Below are 8,087 nucleotides of genomic sequence, written 5' to 3' on the forward strand. Positions count from 1 at the left end.
TAGGACTTGAGTATTGCTTCCCATGATCTTTATTAGAATACCCCACAGAAGCATTCGAACGACTACAAAAATCATGTTATTTCTTTGATGAAGAGTGATATGATTTTTTCATCGATCTCTTTCTCAAATTTATAGCTTCAGAATTAGCTTTTCTCTTTGCTTTGCCCAATTCCTCGGCTTTGCATGCTCTGTCAACTAACAAAAAAATTCCCTCAATTCTAGAATCCCGACTAACAGTCTAATGTCTTCGTTTAACCTGTCTTCAAATCTTTTACATATAATTTCTTATGTGGAAACACATTCTCGAGAATACTTACTGAGTCTCGCAAACTCTCTCTCGTGCCTAGTTACAGACATTCGACCCTATTTTAGCTCTAGAAACTCTTTTCGCTTCTGATCAATAAATTGTTGGCTAATATAATTCTTTCTGAATTAGGCTTAAAAGAATTCCCAGGTGACCCGTTCTTTCGGTATCACAGATACTAAAGTATTCCACCATTGATATGCTGTGTCTCTCAAAAGTGATGCGGCACATTTAAGACATTTAGCAGATGTGCGAGATAGTTCATCATATACTCTGGTTCTATTTTCAAGCCAAAACTCGGTTGTCTCAGGATCGTCGTCAATGGTAGCTCTAAACTCTTCAGCCCCGTGTTTCCAGATTTTATCAAGAGGCAGCTTATTCAATCGTAGAAGTTCCAAACCTTGAGGAACTATGGGAACCAGTTAGGGATTAGGTGGGGGTGAGGGTTGCTGAGTAGCCAGATTTGTTCGAACAAACTTCATAAACCACTTGTTCATCATTTGGAAGAAGGCATCCTTGGCCTCTCCTCCCTGACTACCCGGTACGGGTCTTGATTCATAATGCGCTACTTTGTGAATGGAGGTTGGCGCATTACTTTCAACATTATCAGCTACAGTTCGATTGGGATCCATTTACTATATAAAAACACAATTTCAACTATCAGGAGATATCACACTATCACATGTTATATATGGCATGTGTAGCTCTGATGCCAGTAAATGTAACACCCCTCACCCGTATTCAACATCAAAATAGGGTTTCGGCGAACTTATTACACAAATACAAATACAATTCTCATACACTTCTCAATTCAATATAAACAACATTGAAATTGTTCACATTGTCCCTAATACAAGCCTACGAGGCTCAAAACATGCTTTAAGAGTGGTTCAGAACTAAACTGATAACTCAGAAAAGTTTCAGATAACTTAGAAAACTTTACAAAATATAGGGGACACATGCACTTGTGGCACGCCCGTGTCACTGGCCGTGTGGACATTCGAAATGGGATCACATGGCCGTGTCCTAGCTCGTGTCCAACCTCGTGTAACTCTCTAACTTGGGTCACACTGCCAACCACATGCCCATGTGACTAGCCTGTGTGCCCTTCAAAATGGCCACACACGCCCCTGTGCCAGGCCATGTGATAGGTCGTGCCAAACCTGTAGGGTATATTGACTTATGCTGCATGGCCTAGTCACACGCCCGTGTGCTGGGCCGTGTGGAGCATATTGACTTGATTTCTAATTCAACACCAGGGGATACACGATCGTGTAACCTGACCGTGTGTCACACACGGCTGAGACACGCACCCGTTTCTCTGCCCATGTGGACAAAAATAGGTATTTACCAAGCCATCTTGCCACCCAAATTTGCATATATCTACACCAAACCAAATGGCACCAAACAAGGCATAAATAGGCATTAGAATCAAGCATAACCAAGCCTAATTCATGCTAAATCCATACCATCAAGCATAAGACACTCATGTGTCAAGACAATTCAAATACTTTCATACCAAATTCACATTCATAAATCACCCTAATAGTCACTTTCAATTAAACATCATTATACCTAAAACCACAAGCATATTAATTTCAATTTCTCAAACATATGATACACAAATTACCAATTCAAAAACTACCATTCTCCACAAGCATTTTTATTGTAAATACCATATGCATAATAAAGGCCATTTGCACATATATATATGCACAACCAAATCAACCAAAATAAGCGAAATCACTTGACTATAAACATATCAAACCACTTAACATTTACAAGCCAACTCAATGGCTAAATTCACTACTATCATATACCAAAATGACCAAAGTTCCTATACATGCCATATACCCAAAATACTTAAGTTCAAAAGTACCAAAGATAGTTTGATAGTGTGAAGAGGTCTCTGACGATTCCCAAATCCGAGCTAGCTTTGATTTCACTATAAAACACAAAAAAATAAAAAATGTAAGCTATAAAGCTTATTAAGTTCGTATAATAATAAAATCATCTTATCATACAAACACAATTTAAACAATTGATTATATCAATATATTTAATCACAAAGATAGATGTGAATTTCACAAGTTTCTTCGATTCAAAGCTTATTTGGTTCATGTACATACCTGTACCATCTAATATCAATCTCATACTCATCCATATCTTTCATATACCCGGTGAACCATTCAAAATACTATCACATACCCGAGAAACTCTACCCTAAGTGCCATATAAATAGTCAAAGCTATCTCAATCTCATATCACATATAATGCTCACTCTTGAGCTATCAACGGGTTTGCTCACACAAGCTAACAGTCAAGACGAAGCTACATGGTATTGCTCACACAAGCTATCGAGAATTTGCAACACATGCTGGATAAGTCAGCCACCGGTAGAACATACGGACCAGCACCCAAATCACATAACCCCTAATGACATGTCATTCTTATCCTAATCTATTCCTAAGGTTCAACCGAGGTTTCACATTTGTCGAATCGTCGTTGAATATGTCCGCAAGGTCATATTCACAATTTATACAATATTAAAGCATTAAAAAAACAAATATAACAATGCTTATTACATACAAACTTACGTCGATCGCTAAAATGATAGAACGAATCGACAAGTCTAAAACCTTGTTTTTCCCCCGATATAAATCCGAATTTCACTTTTCTTGATTTAAATGTAGTCAAAATTAATTTATTTAATTATCAATCAATTCAATTTAGTCCAAAGCTAAACGGTGGTTGAACTCATTACCACGAGGGTCAATTACTACTTGGGAACAAATGAATGAAAATTTTTAACTAAAATATTTTCTGCCGGCTAAAATGGCTAAATTACGTAATAATATCTCTTCTTTTGTGCAGATGGATTTAGAAACACTCTACGATGCATGGGAGAGATACAAGGACCTTCTCAGAAGGTGCTCTCACCATGGGTTACCGCTTTGGCTCCAAGTACAAACATTTCACAATGGTCTAAATCCTTCAACTCGGCAAATGGTTGACGTAGTTGCTGGCGGAACCATCAACAATAAAACACCGGAAGGTGCCTATGATTTTATAGAAGAGATGTCACTGAATAACTGTCAGTGGCAAGTCATGAGGACAAAGCCAATGAAAACATCCGACATTTATAACGTTGATTTGGTCACCATGCTCTCTAACCAGGTAGAACTCTTAAATAAAAAGATTAATGGTTTTATTAATTCTTCACAGGTTCACCCAGTAATGCAGTACGAGGCAAGTAGCTGTGGAACAAGCCATTCGGAATACAAACCTTATGGCCACAACATGGATAACGAGCAATTAAATTACATGGGTAATAATCCTCGACCTCAAAACAATCCATTCAGTAACACTTATAATGCAGGTTGGAGGAACCACCCCAATTTCTCGTGGGGCGGTCAAGGAAATCAAAGACCATAACATCCTTCGGGCTACCATCAACCACCCTACCAATAGGAAGATAAGCCAAATCGTGAAGAGATGCACTCAAAGTTCATATCAGTGTCAGAAACCCGTTTTCAAAACACTGAGACAGCACTTAAGAATCAAGAAGCGTCGATCCAAGGACTCGAAACTCAGATAGGCTAGCTTTCCAAACTAATCTCTGAAAGACCACAAGGTAGTTTGCCAAGTAATACCGAACCTAACCCAAGGGAAGAACTCAACACAATTAATATTCAAGATGACGAAGGAGTGTTGAGCCTCAACCAGAACCGAGGCAAGAAACTGTGGTAAGCAAAGGTCAAGGTGAGGTAGATCAAAGTACAAACAAACCAGTAACTGTTGAATATAAACCTAGTGTGCCATACCCTAACGCGACAAGGAAATACCGCTCAGATGAACAATTTGGTAAATTCCTTAAACTCTTAAAAAAATTACATACTAACTTACCGTTTATTGAAGCTCTATCGTAGATGACAAACGCAATGAAATTTTTAAAGGAGCTTTTAGCAAATAAGTGAAAGTTGGACGAGGCGTCGCATGTAGAGCTAAACGCAGTTTGTTCGACCATTCTCCAAAATAAACTACCCAACAAACTAAAAGATCCAGGGAGCTTTACTATTCCTTGCTTAATTGGTAGTTTAGATATTAATTATGCATTGGTTGATCTAGGGGCTGGTATCAACATCATGCCTTACAAAATGTTTAAGCAACTAGGTCTCGAGAAACCCAAACAGACTAGGATGAGTGTTCAATTAGCAGATAAAACTATAAGATTCCCTAGAGGTATTATTGAAGATGTGCTAGTTAAAATCGATAAATTTATATTTCCCGTTGACTTTATTGTTCTAGACATAGAAGAGGATGGCAACACTCCCTTAATTCTAGGAAGGCCCTTTTTAGCAACTGCTAAAACCATCATTAGTGTTGGCACAGGTGAACTCACACTCCGGGTGGGAGACGAAACAATCACCCTTCAAGTTCGCAATTCTGGCAACACATCAGGGATTGAAGGTAATTATTTAAACCATCCTACTAAACCTAACAATATGGTGCAACCTACTATGCAGAAAATGAGTCTGAAGGAAGCACACGAGTTGTTCTCAAGCAATAGTAGAGGACCTGTTCATGAAAATTGAAGACTACAAATCAAGGAACTCGATGAATGGCAAACACACAAACTAAGAACACCCAAAAAACTGAAACTATGTTAAAACGAGCCTGATACCTCTCCAAATCAACTTAAGGTTGGTGATAAGATCTTATTATATGCCGCGGATCCCCACATTGTCACTACCACACCGAATGAGGAAATCCCTCTTATGGTACTCAGTATTTTTCCATTCGGTACGGTGGAGGTGAGTCATCCCAAGTTCGGCATAATTAAGGTAAACAACACCCAATTAATACCTTATTTTGATGAGATTGATAGCAGGAATGAGGAGTATAAACTCCTCAAACCACCATGACCATTCACTGAAGAGGTAAGTCGAGCTTAGACTATAAATAAGCGCTTCTCGGGAGGCAACCCGAGCACTAACAATATTAGTTTCTTTAAATTTTGGTATTTAACTCCTAACTTACTAATAGGAATCTTGAATACAGGTGTTTCCACAGAGACACAGCCAAGCACACAGGCGTGCTTAAGGCCGTGTGAAAATAGGGCAAAAGATTTCCCCAACACGGGCTACGATTAAACACCACGGCTGTACGATATGGCCGTTGTAACACCCCAAACCCGTGACCGTCACCGGATTTGAACACGTGGTGTTATCGGGCTTACTTCCCTTATTACTCTTTTTGAAACATTTGTTTTCTGTTCCAGGCAGGCTAGCTAACTGCGTCACTGTCGCCTTAAAAATCATATCTCGAGTTTCAAAACTCGGAAACTGATTCCATAAATTTTCCCTGAATTTAGACTCATATATCCATCCATGGATTTATTTCTAGAATTTTTGGTCGGGCCAATTAGTACAGTTTATTAGTTAAAGTCACCCATGTTACAGGGGTCGACTACACTGACCTTCGCGTGTTACAACTTGAATATCTCTCTGTACAGGGCTCTAATACTGGTGCCGTTTGTTTCTAATGAAACTAGACTCAAAATGGAATCTGCAAATATAAGGCATGACTTCTAATTCTTTCTGGATAATTTATAGTAAATTTTCAAAGTCGAGACAGGGGATCCAGAAACTGTTCTGGCCCTGTCTCACGAGAACTTTAATATCTCTCAGCATACTGCTCATATGGTTGTTTCGTTTCGTCCATATGAAAATAGATTCATCAAGGTTGAATTTCATAGTTTATTCACTATTTAATTCTACTTCTAATATTTTTAGTGATTTTTCAATCTCATATCACTGCTGCTGTCCGCAACAGTTACTGCAGTAGACTATGCCAATTTCATGAATCTTTCCTTGACCTTACTAATCATCCATCATACATGACACAAATTATGGCCACCTTATCAAAATTTAAGTTTCTAAGACTCGTGGCTATAGGTTCTAGCATCCCACTCAACGACCACATAGGCCATTTTCACATGGCTTAAAGTTTACAACCCACAATTCAACAAAACATAATAGCCTATACATGCCAAATGTTCTCCTAGTTCAACTACGAAGACAATACCAAAAGATTTCCAGCCGGTGTGATGACTTCAACGATGGTTCCAAGCACGCAAACAATACGAGTCCAAGAGACCTAAAAGGGGTGACAAGAAAACACCGAGTGAGTTTATAACTCAGTAAGTCATAAGCATTCAACCACCATCCATTAATAAAGTTATCACAACATGAAACAATAAACGAGGCTAGGTACTCATCCATACCGAAACTATACCATAATTCCTCGGACCTTTCGGTTCAATCTCATACCAAGTCATACATCCACATTTCATATTCTACACAATAAGATATTTGAGGCATTTTCACACACTAACTCATTTTCACCACAATCACACAATTGCAATCATCACATAGATTTAAAGCTTACCAAGCTCAACCCCGAGCATGAACATATTGCCTATTCGTCATGAGCTCAAGGTACTTACCCAATCCGCTGCCCATACTCATCTCGATGGAGACACACCCTCCATATAATTGTTCGATCGGAGATATATATATATATAGAGAGAGTACGCACACACAGTGCTTAATACTCGATTTCGCACACTTAGTGCCATGCGATTTAAGCCCGCACACATAGTGCCATACCCTTCGAGCTCGCACACCCAAAGGTCAGTATATTTCCAGCATGCACACTTAGTGCCATATATTTCCAGCATGCACACTTAGTGCCAATCTAGTCACCGTACACACGTATTGCCCGACACTTAGTGCCGAAAGCAACTTTCTACACATTTCACTATTTCTTTTACATTCAACAAATGTCATCATTCCATACACATACATTTTCATTTGTAAATATATATATCACCCCATTAAACACAATTGCATAAATTTTACAATCATTTAAGCAATATCAAATACGTGTTAATGACTTACCTCGTGTTGGGTAAAATAGTTCCAAGTAGGCTACTCGATGACCTTCGTCTTTCCCTTGCTTGATTCTCCTTCTTTGACTCCTTGAGCTTGATCAATAAATCAACTAGTTTAACCATCTTGCTAAACATTCATAATTCAACTACACATGCATATGTATGCTTGTATATTCGCAACCATTCTTACTAATCACCGATTTGGTCGATTATACACATAACCGAATATGCACCAAAACTTGATTCAACATCACCTACATACTCACCCTAATGGCCGAATATACTTGCAAATTTTACAAACATTCTCCAACAATTTATTCTTTAAACAAACACATTTATCATTTACTTCATAACCAAAACATCATGTGCAACATATATACACACATAGGTGCAAGGCCAATTTCAAGGTGTCCATAACCATCCAAAACACAAATTTTAACTATCATGCAAGAAGCATAAACCACGCCATGAGCATACCATGGCCGAATACCTCACACCACACCCTTTTAAATTTTTGGTCATGGTTAAACAAAGGACTCAATGCCCTACTCAAGAATACTAAAAGAAATTTCAAGAGTAGTCAATCCATCATTACATGCATCATTAGCAAGCTTCACATTTAGCATGCAATGGCCTCAACACAATATCAACCTTGGCCAAAGACCATTTCCATGGCATAACAAGGATTTGAACCATGGCTAACATGAACATCAAGTTAGCAACTAAAACATGCATGAATCTCATGACACAACCTCATACATACCTTAATCTTGATGCAAGTATAGCCAAATCTCCTTCTAGATCTCTTCTAAACCAAGAAATGGAGCA

At 38.5% G+C, this 8,087-nt stretch overlaps 1 non-coding gene across 1 annotated transcript; it reads right to left on the reverse strand.

Moving 5' to 3' along the window:
• Nucleotides 1–3,145: 3,145 nt before the first annotated feature.
• On the reverse strand, nt 3,146–3,252 carry LOC128286992 (small nucleolar RNA R71). Its single transcript, XR_008277692.1, has one exon. It is a non-coding gene; the product is annotated as a small nucleolar RNA R71 (small nucleolar RNA).
• Between the last annotated feature and the right edge of the window lie 4,835 nt (nt 3,253–8,087).

Source organism: Gossypium arboreum, chromosome 13 (genome assembly GCF_025698485.1).
Source record: "Gossypium arboreum isolate Shixiya-1 chromosome 13, ASM2569848v2, whole genome shotgun sequence".
Classification (NCBI taxonomy): domain Eukaryota; kingdom Viridiplantae; phylum Streptophyta; class Magnoliopsida; order Malvales; family Malvaceae; genus Gossypium; species Gossypium arboreum.